General features: G+C 36.9%; 1 protein-coding gene across 7 annotated transcripts in view; it reads right to left on the reverse strand.

Moving 5' to 3' along the window:
• Positions 1-12,224, reverse strand: part of MBD5 (methyl-CpG binding domain protein 5) — a 457,957-nt gene that overhangs the window by 293,469 nt on the left and 152,264 nt on the right. For 5 of the 7 annotated variants that reach the window (XM_075529832.1, XM_075529830.1, XM_075529828.1 and 2 more), the window contains one exon: positions 2,777-2,871. The gene's annotated coding sequence lies outside the window, so the exon portion shown is untranslated. Of the gene's footprint in view, positions 1-473; positions 546-2,776; positions 2,872-12,224 lie in introns of all 7 variants that reach the window. The other 2 variants (XM_075529834.1, XM_075529831.1) reach the window with 1 other exon arrangement.

The following is a 12,224-nucleotide window of genomic DNA, read 5'->3' on the forward strand; positions in this document are numbered from 1 at the left end:
ATCATCAACCATTTTAATTTCCATACATATGTTTATTCATATAAGGGAGATACTACAGTATGAAAGGACTTCAAAACTTCATGGAAAAAAAAACATTTTCTTTTCATTCCTTTTTATCAAGAACTTTTTGAAGCTCCCTTGTATTGTCTTTTGGCCAGCCTCATTCACTAACACGTACTTTCAGGTGAGACTTGGAAGTACTAGACCAAGGCATGCTGATTGCTCCAAGGATTAACTCCGCACAGCCATGAGCCAAGACCACTTCTTTTAGGGTAAAAGGAAGTCCTTTCCCCACACCAACACAAAATAAGGATCTAAAATATATAACTCCTAGAAAACATTGATGAAAACTCAAGAATCCAAATAGGGAAATGAATAAAGAATATGAACAAACAATTTCAGACTTGGAAAGTCTAAAGACTAATAATATGAAGGGATTCTCAGATCCATCAGAGATTAAAAAAGAAACTCACAGCCATCAAGTCAATGCTGACTCGCAGCAACCCCACACGTGGTTTCTTCACAGGAAGAGAACGATGAGAGAACTATAAATTAAAACAATGAGCTATAAGAAACACTGAACATTAGTCTATAAATAGAAGACTGGATAACATCGAATGGGAGCAGGGATGAAGGGGTGACTTGCTGGTAGGAGAGTTGACTAATGTTATCTATTTTGACATGCGTTTGGCCGTACATGGTTAAGTATGAATATCTATTCTATAATCTAGTAAATCTACTCCGAAGAAATCCTCACAAATGTCCAGAATGGTAAGTCAGAGGATGTTCATCAAGGCATTGTCTGTGGTGAGTGGGAATTGGAATCCATTTGGTTGACGAATACTGGAGAAAAGGGCAGCTTCGGACTATGAAATACTATGCTGCACTTCAAGATGGTAAAGGTTAAGCACATTACGTGAAGTAAAATCAAACAGTAACAAACTGGGTGAGATATATAGCAAAATGTCATTTACTGAAATTAAAATTCATGTTCATAAGTGCGATGGGGGAGCGGGCGTTGATGGCAGAAATATATATTTTTATAGGAATTCATAGAAAAATAAATTTAAACATGTTTGGCCATGAGATCATAACTTGATGAGCACATGAAAGCTCATAATATAATTTTCCATTTACTTCTTTATTATTTTGAAATCTTTCCTATAATAAAAAATATGAAAGTATATAAAATAAAAATTACATTATAAAAAGACATTTTAAAAAAAGCAGAGTGAAGTGGTTATTATTTTAGAATGTCAATTTTATAATTACTTCCTAAAGATAAAAGTCAGGAAAATGGAAATAACTATATAACTCTTTATCTATCTATCTATCTATCTATCTATCTATCTATCTATCTATCTATCTATCTATCTAGCCTATCTATCCACACACACAAACAACAAGATGAGCATTGCATGCACCAACGCTCACAGTATACCAGGAAGAGCAGTGTCATCAATGCTACTCCTCCTTTAACAAAAAGTACATAAAAAGAAAAAATGAAAATATGTATTATTATCTTTATATCAGAAGAATCTAATTTAGACTATGGGAATGAAGGCAATATGAAAATAATTATCTAATCATGATAATTCAGAAAAATAATCAAATAGTTGTTCCAAATACCCAACTCACCATATACAAATATAAAAAGGAATTAGAAATACGTAATATCACTTATATTTTCAAGAGAAGTCATTTCTGACAATAATATTCATCATAGAAATCTAGCAAAATTACTAAGCTGCTAACCGCAAACTAAGGGGAAAAAAATAGCGCCAAGTATACTTGTACTCTGAAAGAAGAACAGAACAAAGGAAACAAAAAATCTCGGTAGCAGGGCCTGTAAACGGCTTTATTTGGCTCATCTAGTGGAAAAAGTAGATTGCTTCATAGGAAAAATTTTATCCAAGACATTGAAAAGTGTAATTTTTCACTGGATAAAATCTGTATTTCTGATTTCTTCTGAAAAAAATGGTAAGAGTTCCCATTCGCAAGGATACCAGCGTTGAAAAAAAGTGCATCGTTTATAGACCATCTTTTCTTATATAGTTCAACCTAACCTGACACACATGACTAAAAATATATTTTGGAGGGCAGGGGTGGGAGCACAGTAAAGGACTTTGAGCTTGTACTCCATGTACTTCACTCAACATTTAACCAAAAGGTAGTCAGAAATTTACGGAGTCATGCACACGGTCTTGGGCATGGCAGCAGGGATACAAATGCTAAGGGAAAGAGACAGGAGATTGAGAACAATCTTTGGGCGGTCATGCAGTATGCGATTTTTGTATTCTGAGGCGATATTATGAAGACATGAGGCTCTGGTAGTCTTGGAAGGAGGCAAAGGATACGTTTATAACATGCTTAAGAGATTAATTTGGTATACATTTTAAAACGAACAGTGCAGTAACCAATAATAGTTTGAATGAATTATTTTTAAGCTAAAATTTACTGACTACGACTAAATTGTGCTCTCAGGTTTAAAGGAAGGCATTTTTCCTTTATTCTTAGCTGGTTGGGATTTCTCTATATGAATGTATCTTTTCTTTCATTCTGTTTTAAATGAAATGCCAGTGATAAATTAAATCTGATACTTCCTGCCAAGATGGTATTAGGACACAGAATTTGTGCCTGAATATGAATGAAGGCAGTTGTGAGGTAGCTTAGGCAGGACCAGTGACAAAAATAAGCGAATTTAGCAAGTCAAATTGCAATCTGGAAGTCCTTAGCATTTAAATGAACTAATTTATGAGTTAGAGCTATTGCTTACCTTGAGTGTTTAACTTTTTAAAGATCTTGTTTGTCAACCATTTAACCTTCAATATCTACTTCCCACACAATGAAACTGACATCTTCAATGAGCATCTAAAAGAGACAAAAAATTTTCATAAATCTTAGGTTACATGGCTAGTTTCATTTATTTTATATATAAAAGCAGATCTTGAAATTATTATTACTTAGTGCTAGGAGAAAATGAAAGTTATATGGCACAGTTTAAAATATAAACAACAGTAATAATGATTTTCCCTTTAGAAAAACCTGTGAAGCATTTATTTTGACCAATATCATAAAAGTTTAATATTATTTATAATGCAAGTTTTAGTTACCCAGTTGCTTTATAGAGAGAAAGAAGAAGTTTCCTACTTCCGTAAAGATTTACAGTCTCAGAAAACCATAGGCACAGTTTTACTCTATTCTATAGGATCACAAGGAGTCATAATCAGTTTGATGGCAATGAGTTTTTGGTCTGATTGTTTTGTTTTGAAGTCCTTATGTAAGTTTCAGTTATTTAAAATGCATCGATACTGATATCCCATAAAAATATGACCCTATTGTAGATAACTTTTCCTGCTCAAAATAGATTATTATAAAATGTATTTTTATACATTTTTGATAAATGTATAAATTAAATCTGATACTTCCTGTCAAGATGGTATTAGGACACAGAAATTTGTGCCTGAATATGAATAAAGGCAATTGTGAGGTAGTTTAGGCAAGACTAGTGAAAAAAAAAAGCAAATATAGCTTTTAAAAATTACATTTTAGTTACTTATAAGAGCAAAATTAATAGGATTCATCTTTTGTCCTTTATGAGAAAATCAAAATTTTATTCTCGTCAGCACCTAAACTACCCAATGAGTACTTTACACAAATCAGTAAAGCTCAGCAGAGAAAGTCTTTTATACAAATTGCTTCTAATTGAGAAATGGGGATTTTCCAGGGGAAAAAAAGTTCTTTGCATAAAGAAGTTGGTTGTGATTTTCTAAAACCATTTCTTTAATCAACGTCAGAAAATGCAGTTAGGGAAACAGGCTGTGGATGCTATCATACCACATGGTTACTATGTTGTTTGGAGTATAGATTCTCACATCAAGCATCAATGATTTTTTTGAGTAACCATATCACTATTACTTTTAGTCATTAGTGTAGATCTGTTTCCCAACAGCAGTTCTCTATTCAAAATGTCAGATAATTTTCAAATACAGTGAGACATAGTTCTTTCCTTCACACTCACTGAGGAGTAGAATCTGATTCATAGCGACCCTATAGGGCAGGGTAGAACAGAAGAGACCTTAACTCCTTATGGGAGTAGAAAGCCTGGTCTTTCACTTGCAGAGTGGCTGGTGGTTTCCAAAGCTGACTTTGTGTTAGCAGCCCAACGTGTAACCACAGTGTGTACCAGGGCTCCAGTTCTTTCCTTAGATAATATTTAACTGCTATGCATAAGGGAAAAACAGCGATTTTTCTGGCTAACGAACAATCCCATTGCAACTATTGGCTTAACGTCAATAGGTTGGCAAGATACTTTTTGACAATGAGTGTGATGTCATTCTGCATTGGTATGTCACTTCTGGCACAGCAGACCATATGTTTGTCAGATTCAAATAGAACATTTCAAGATCTAGCCTGAACAACAATCCTGGCAGCGATAAAATAATATCCATAGGATTTATAAGGAATGTAATGCATACCCAAATTGACACACTAGTTACTAATGCCAAAGATGAGAAATGGAAGATTTTTACCAACTACTGCTGCTTGAAAAATAGGAAAGGGATTAGTGATGGGAATGTGAAAGCTGTCAACAGACGGGTCAGCAGCTGAAAACTCTGGCCTTGGAGCTAAAAACAAGGTCAACATCATATTCACTGCAAATGCCTTTCTTCCCACGTATACAAAGATCTCACCAGCTAAAGCACCCATAAGTCACATATATCACATCTGTGGGAATTCTCACTAGATAAGCTCAACACGACCTGTCAGAATAAGGCCAAGGGTCAACTGTGGAAAAGACCATCAGTTTTTCATATGTAAGCATGACCTGGAAGCCAAACTGAATGAAGTGGGCCCTTCCTAAAAAACTACCTGTACCTGGGACTTAGAGCTGAAATACTCTTAAGGGGAGAGGAAGCAAAGGATGGCCACCCTAAGACAGTGGAAATTATGGTCACTGGACCTGGTGGGACCTCTGGCTTAGTGGGTGTCTAATGAAAGGGGATCCAGAACCAGCATATATTTAGTATCTCAATGCTCCTCTTGCATTAATATGACAGGTTTTAATCTGAAAGCAACAGTATGTCAGTACAGCATGATACAAAAAATTTCTCCCTACCACTCACCAACCCCCGTGCTCCATGCAAACACAGCTCAATCAATTAAGAAATCAATCTGCACGAAGCAATAACTGTTGATTAAATCACAACTCTTGTAACAAGTGATTTAAGTACGAAAGTGTATGATATGTGATTATTATATCAAGGGAAAAAAAGAAGTAATGGTATTAAAGGAAGAATTCCCAAGCATCACTGAAAGCACTGGTAAAACACGGAAAATTCAGGCATTGAAAGGCTACCAATCAAGATGTTCAACAAGGAGACGCAACAATGAAAATGCTCACTAGTCTATAGGAATAAATTTAGAAGAAAATCACTTGGCCAACCTATCAAGAGATATCTATATATTTGACAATTTCAAAGAAGGTAGTCTAACAAAATTCTAAACTGATCAAACAACATCACTAATATCACACCCTAGTAAAATTTCATTGTACATAATTAAAAAATGGTTGCAGCAGTACATTGACAAGGAACTACCAGAAATTGAAGAGGGATTCAAAGCAGCACACAGAATGAGGGGTTTTGTTACTGATATTAGCCGAATCATGGCTGAATGTAGAGAATACCAGAATGCGTTTCACCTAGCAAGAGGTTTTAGAGTTTAATTAACTATTTAAGCCATGGGACTATGTGCAACATAGCAAATTATGGATAGCATTGAGCAGAATAGGAATTCCAGAACACAGAACTGTGCTCATACGGAACCTGCAAATAGATAATGAGACAGTCATTTGAACAGAACAAGAGGATACTTCATGGTTTAAAAATCAGGAAAAACGCGTGTCAGGGTTGTATACTTTTTACCTTACTCATTCAATGTGCATGCTGGCAAATAATTTAAGAAACTGGAATATAAGAAGAAAAAACACAACTATAGGATCAGATTTATTAACAAGCTGTAATATGCAGATGACACAACCTTGCTTGTTAAAAGTGAACAGGACATGAAGTATTTACTGAAGACCAAAGGCCTTCAGTGGTGTAGATTAGACTGCAACATAAGAAAACAAAAATCTTCTCAAGTGGACCAATAAACAAAATCACAATAAACAAGAAAATACTGAAGTTTTCAAGGATTTCATTCATCTTGGACCCCAATCAATGCCCACAGAAGGAGCAAGAAAGAAATCAAAGGATGTACAACATTGGGCAAATATACTACAACAAAATCTCTTTCAGGTGTTGAAGAATAAAAATGTCACCTTGAGAACTAAGGTGTGCCTGACTGCAGCCATGGTATTTTCAATCACCATAGATGAAAGTAAAAGCTGGGCAATGAACTGGGAGGACTGAAGAAAACTTGATGCCTTTTAATTATGCTGTTGGCAGAGAATATTGAATATGCGATGAACTTTCAGAAGAGAGAAGAAAGCTGTTTCAAAGAAGCACAGCATGAATGCTTCCTAGAAGTGAGGATGGACGATTTTGTCTCATTTTATACAGGGTATCAGGAGGGACCAGTTGCTGGAGAACACTATCTTTCTTGATCAAGTAGGAAGTCAGCCAAAAAAGAGGAAGAAGACCCTTAATTAGACGGACTGATTATATATCTATATATATATTCCACAATAGGCTCAAATATTGCAATGAGTTTTAAGAATGCCAAAGGACTGAGAAAATTTTACTTCTGATGTACATAATCACTATGAGTCAGCACTTACCAATAAAAAGCAAGATGCTTATTTTTTAAAAATAAGGAAGTTGTCTCTGACAACTATCGAAACACCTGTCAATTTGACTACTCAGTATTTAAAGTAAGCTCTGTGACACACAGAAGTATATGAAGGAGCTTCAGGAAATTTATAGAAAACAAAATTTACATATAATGGAGTTTTCTCATGAACATTTTGAAGGCCTCTTGAACTTCAACTACCATCGAATATCCGAGATTACAGTGGGTAATGAATGCTGCATATAGTAACTGCAGTGGATTTCAACTGCAATACACCTAAGGAACACATTACAATTTTATACATGGATTCCCTCATGCCGCTCTAAGAGATTCTGAGTCAGAAGGACGTAACAGAGACTATGAGTTCTCTATTTTTAAAAGCACCTCAGATTATTCTAATGCCCAAGACCAACCCATCAAAATCAAACGGAACGTATTGACGCCTGTATCGATTCAGACTTACAGCAATGCTAGCGGACAGAGGAGGACCAACCCACAAACGATTTCCTAGGCTGCAATTCTTTATGGAAGCATATTGTCACTTTTTCTCCCATGAAACATCTGGTGGGTTTGACTTCTGGTTTCAGGTTTATTAGCCCGTGATTAACCAATGTCCACAGAGCTCCAAGGAGGCTCTCAGAACTACTGCACTGTCATTATTTTATTAGCGTTGGTGACAACGTGGTCCAAGTACTTCCTGAGCGTCTTTGTGTAACTATAATCCTAATCTAAAAGCTCTTCTTAAACTCACTGGGTTATGAAAGAGCCTTGAACAGAGTAATAACCAGAACTCTGACAACAAATTAGTGTAGCTGACCTAAACTAACACTTACAGATGGTGAATTGTGCAAGTTTTACTATTCTTATATAATTTAAAAAGGGAAACTAGCATATATTTTAGAATAAAACATGTAACCGAAGCCCTCATAGATCCAGAAACATCACTTAACGCAGCAGAATTTAAATTTATTTATTTATTTTTTGGTCCTAGACCTGGTGGTTAGGGAAGGAGAACATTTCTAGCATCGTTTGCTCTGTTTAATTACAAAGACAATGTTTTAAAAAAGAAAGTCTTGATTCATCACACACTGACATAACTTTCTAAAAATAGCCAAATTTGGGCTGTTAACATTTTCCTTTAAAAAAATCTTATAAACAGATCCAGAAATACTCTGCAATAAATATATTCAACAAATATTCTGCAATAAATATATTCATACACATATACACATATCAAGAGAAGTTTAATAGAGCTAAGTATATGGTGACCTCAGTAACTCTTAAGCCTTCAAATTGTACTTGAGCTCTGATTGGTCTTTCCCACTATTAACTATGTCATACATGCCCAAGTTGCGAAAGATTTAAGGATTTTGTGTAGAATGAAATCAATGTAAAATTTGAGACTACAGTTGATCTTTTCCCAATTCTAATGCTTCTTAAAGAAGCCCAGGTGTTGTAGTGGGTTATTCTTTGGCTGCTAACTGCAAGATCAGCAGTTCAAAGCCACCATTCAGATGCTTTCTACCTCTACAAAGGTTCCAAGTACCTATGAGTGGGGATAAATTCACTGGCAGTGAAGCTGAGTGTTTCTTACTACCTAATCAACAGCCATTGATTTCACAAATGCCTTTACCAATGGGAAGCTGTCCCATCTCTCAAATCCACAGGCTTTGCTGCATATCTGCCTCTGTAGCTCAGCAGTACTACTAAATAAATTTTCACTGTTTTGGCAAGACTGTTGGATCTCCCACTATCTGATTCCAGCTACCTTTTCCTATTTCCTCTCTTCTGTTGTTTAATCAAAAGTAAGCTTAAATGTTGCTTTGTCCTTGATCAATCAACTATCGGGGAGCCCCTTTTCCCCTTCTAATTTCCTACACCATTACTGCAATTTATTTAGCTAATTAATTAGGCCCTTATGTATGGCCCCTTATTTTGTTATATTTAAGTCTTGGCATGCCTGTCTACTCCCCTTCAACTAAATTATAACTTCCCAGCCAGCTCCAGTCTGAATATATTTAATAAATAAATATATGATGATTTGTTCTGTGGGTATTCCTGTTAATTCAGTATTATTATTTTACAGTAATTGGGCAATCAGGCTTTTCTCTTTTGAATTCTTGTGCCTATCACAGATTTAGAAATGGAAATCACTCTATGCAGTGTGGATGGGCCACCACACTTCCCGAGGACTACCGCACTTAACTTTCTCATTAATTTAGGTAGTTTTAGTTAGTTCAGAGTTTGGTGCAATTGTGACTTCCACTTTTTAATTTTTAAAGTGAAATGAACAAAGATTAACATTTTCCAATGAATTACTCTACTTAAAAATACTTGTTTAAAAGGCAGGTTACATGGGTTCCTTGCTACTTGTGTTTTGTGCGCCTTTGTCCACTGCTTGTGTTGTGTGCACTGTTATTTCAATTGGGTAGGGGCAGGGGATGGAGAGAAGGCACAGAAGAAATTAAGTGGTCAAAGCAAATAAAGTCTGGGGGGGCATAAAGAGCTATTTACATCAGGCTTACTTGTATTAGTTATTATAAGTAATCTAGAGACGATTTACAGTATAGGGGAAAATGTATATAGATTATAAGCAAACATGTCTTTTTAATATAAGGACCATGAACATCTTTGGATTTTAGATAGTGAGGTAGGGTGGTGGTAAGTGTCTTAGAACTAATTGTTTGTTAATATTGAGGGGTTACTGTATTTTACTTTTAGAATAACATCAGATTGAGTTTTTGGTGAAAGTTTACTTGGTAAATTGAGTTCCCATTTGACAATTTCCATACAAATTGTTCAAGGATATTTGTTCACAATTTGTCAACATTCTCTTTTTGTTAGGTTGGTCTCCCCCCACCCCCCACTGTCCCCGCCCCTCTGCATTCTCTTCTTTGCTTCTGAGTAACTGCTGACCTTTTGTTATCACATGGATAGTTTTTAAGTAGGGCACCAATCTTAGGTGTAATGTCCTTTATTTTGTGTGCTACTCTATCTTGCTAGAAGGTGATGTCAGGGGTTGGTTTGGTGTCACAGGGTGATACACTCAGAAATTCTCTGTTCTCTACTGCTCCGCCTGGCTTGAATTTATTGATTTCAAATAATGGTTTGAGTTCTGCTCCATATTTTCCTCCCCTTTTATCCAGGACCAACTACTCTTAGTCAGAATGGTGTGTGGTGGTAGCTGGAAACTATCTAGCTTTTCTGATTTCAGGGTAAATGAAGTTGTCGCTTATACAGGGTTGATTCTTCTGTGCACTTTACTTTCTTACTGTTTTGCTACTGGCAAGTAGAGACCCCTCGTTGTATCTTAGACGGCTGTTCACACACTCTTAAAGACACCAGACACTATTCACTTCGCTAGGATGCAGATCATGATTTCTGCGATCGATGACATTTTAGTTGATTGAGTTACCCCATGGTCCTGAGATTTTAAAACCAGAAAACCAAAGTTGAAAGGTGTTTTGTTATATTTTTGGAGTACCCATATCTGTAGATTCAATGAATATTTATGCTTTCACAAACATTTGTACCTAGTTACTCAGAAGAGACCTGGGGGTGTAATGGTTTACTTGTTGGGTCAGCACCTAACCCCACTCCCCCCTACTATCTGCTACATGGGAAAAAGTTGAGATTTTCTGCTCCCATAAAGATTGATAGCCCTGGAAACCAGAGGAGTGCTCTACTCGGTAGTACATATAGGGTCACTATGAGTCACCATCGGTTCTGTTGGGTACATGTACTACTCAACATGAGATCTGTCTACATCATAAGAAAGACACGATTTTGCTCTCATAAGGATTAAGTGCCTCAGAAAGCCTCTGGCTAACCTATGGTATATGGGATTTAATTATTGAGTTTATCCTCTGAAAATATATACTTGGCCTTTATAAGTGCCCGTGTTGTGTTTTGGGGAGCTCTTTCACTTTCTCCTCATGTATAGACAATAATATGTATTTAATGCTCTAATTTTTCTCTTTGGAGTACTTCCGTGAATACCATTTACGGAGCTGTTCTGGTGGAGGAAAATTTCCAGAGCTTGTTTGTTTGAGAATGTCTTGATTTCTTTGTAGTTTTTGAACGACAGCTTTGCTGGGAAAATCTTTTTCTTTTTTGGGCAACTGTCTCCATTTGTTGTTCAGTGTCATCCAGTCGGTTTCAAGGCACAGCGGTCCTGTGCACAGCTCAACACACTACCCGTCTAGTGCCATCCTCAGTTTGTGTTGTTCGAGCCCTTAGTGGTAGCCATTGTGCCACGCCATCTCGTTGAGCCTTTCTCTATGTCCATGCTCCTCCACTCCACCAAGCATGCTGTCCTTTCCAAGGGGCTAGTCTCTCTCGATAACATGTCCACAGTATGTGAGAAGTTGTCTCGCCATCCTAGCTTCTTAGGAACATTCTGGCTGTACTTCTTCCAAGACAGATTTGTTTGTTCTTTCAGCAGTCCTGGTACTTTCAACATGTTCTCCAGCACCACAACTCAAATTCATCAATTCGTCTTCAGGTATCTTTATTAAATGTCCAACTTTCATATGCATATGAGGCAACTGAGAATACCTCAACTGAAATATGGCTTGGACGAGGTGCAACTCGGTTACTTTTCAACACACTGGAAAGATGTCTGTGTGGCAGATTTACTTACTGCAATGCACTGTTTGATCTCCTGACTACTGCTTCAATGGACACTGGTTCTGGATCCAAGTAAGTCGAAATTCGATCGTTTCCATTCATTAAGTAGTCCACATTGAAGGCTGCACTCTGCTTGGTCTTCATCAGTAAGTGCTTCGAATAACTACTTGCTTCAAAAAGGTTGGGCCATCTGTCTATTGCAGGTTAATAAGCCTTCTCCAAATCCGGATGCCAATTTCTTCTTCATATATTTCACCTTCTTAGATTATTTGCTTCGCATACAGATCGAATAAGTATGATGAAAGAACGGATGCACACCTTTCTTGATTTTATACCAGGCACCATTCTCCTGTTCTGTTGACACAATTGCCTCCTGATCCATGTGTAGGTGCTGCATGAGCACAATGCCAATGAAGTGTTCTGCAATTCACATTCTTTTCAACACCTTTAAAGTCAATAAAACACAAGTAAACACTTTTCTGTTATTCCTCACTTTCAGCCAAGATCCATGTGACTGCCACTCACAGCATCTTTTGTTCCACATCCATTCTGAAAGTGGCCTGAATTTTGGGCAGCTCCCTCTCAATTTATTGCGGCAACCGTTACTGGCCAGCCCTCGGCAACAGTTTACTTGCACGTGATACCAAGGATGCTGCTTTATAATTTACAGCTGTTTCTTCTCAGTTTGAGTTGTGCCCCATCAGTAACGCAGGTCCCAGAGGCTTCACTCGTCCACCTCATTACGGTTGATTCTGCTTGAGAAGGAAGCACTTCCTCAAGTCCTGTTTTTAGTGCCTTCT

The sequence above is a fragment of the Tenrec ecaudatus genome, chromosome 13 (genome assembly GCF_050624435.1).
Source record: "Tenrec ecaudatus isolate mTenEca1 chromosome 13, mTenEca1.hap1, whole genome shotgun sequence".
In the NCBI taxonomy this organism is placed as follows: domain Eukaryota; kingdom Metazoa; phylum Chordata; class Mammalia; order Afrosoricida; family Tenrecidae; genus Tenrec; species Tenrec ecaudatus.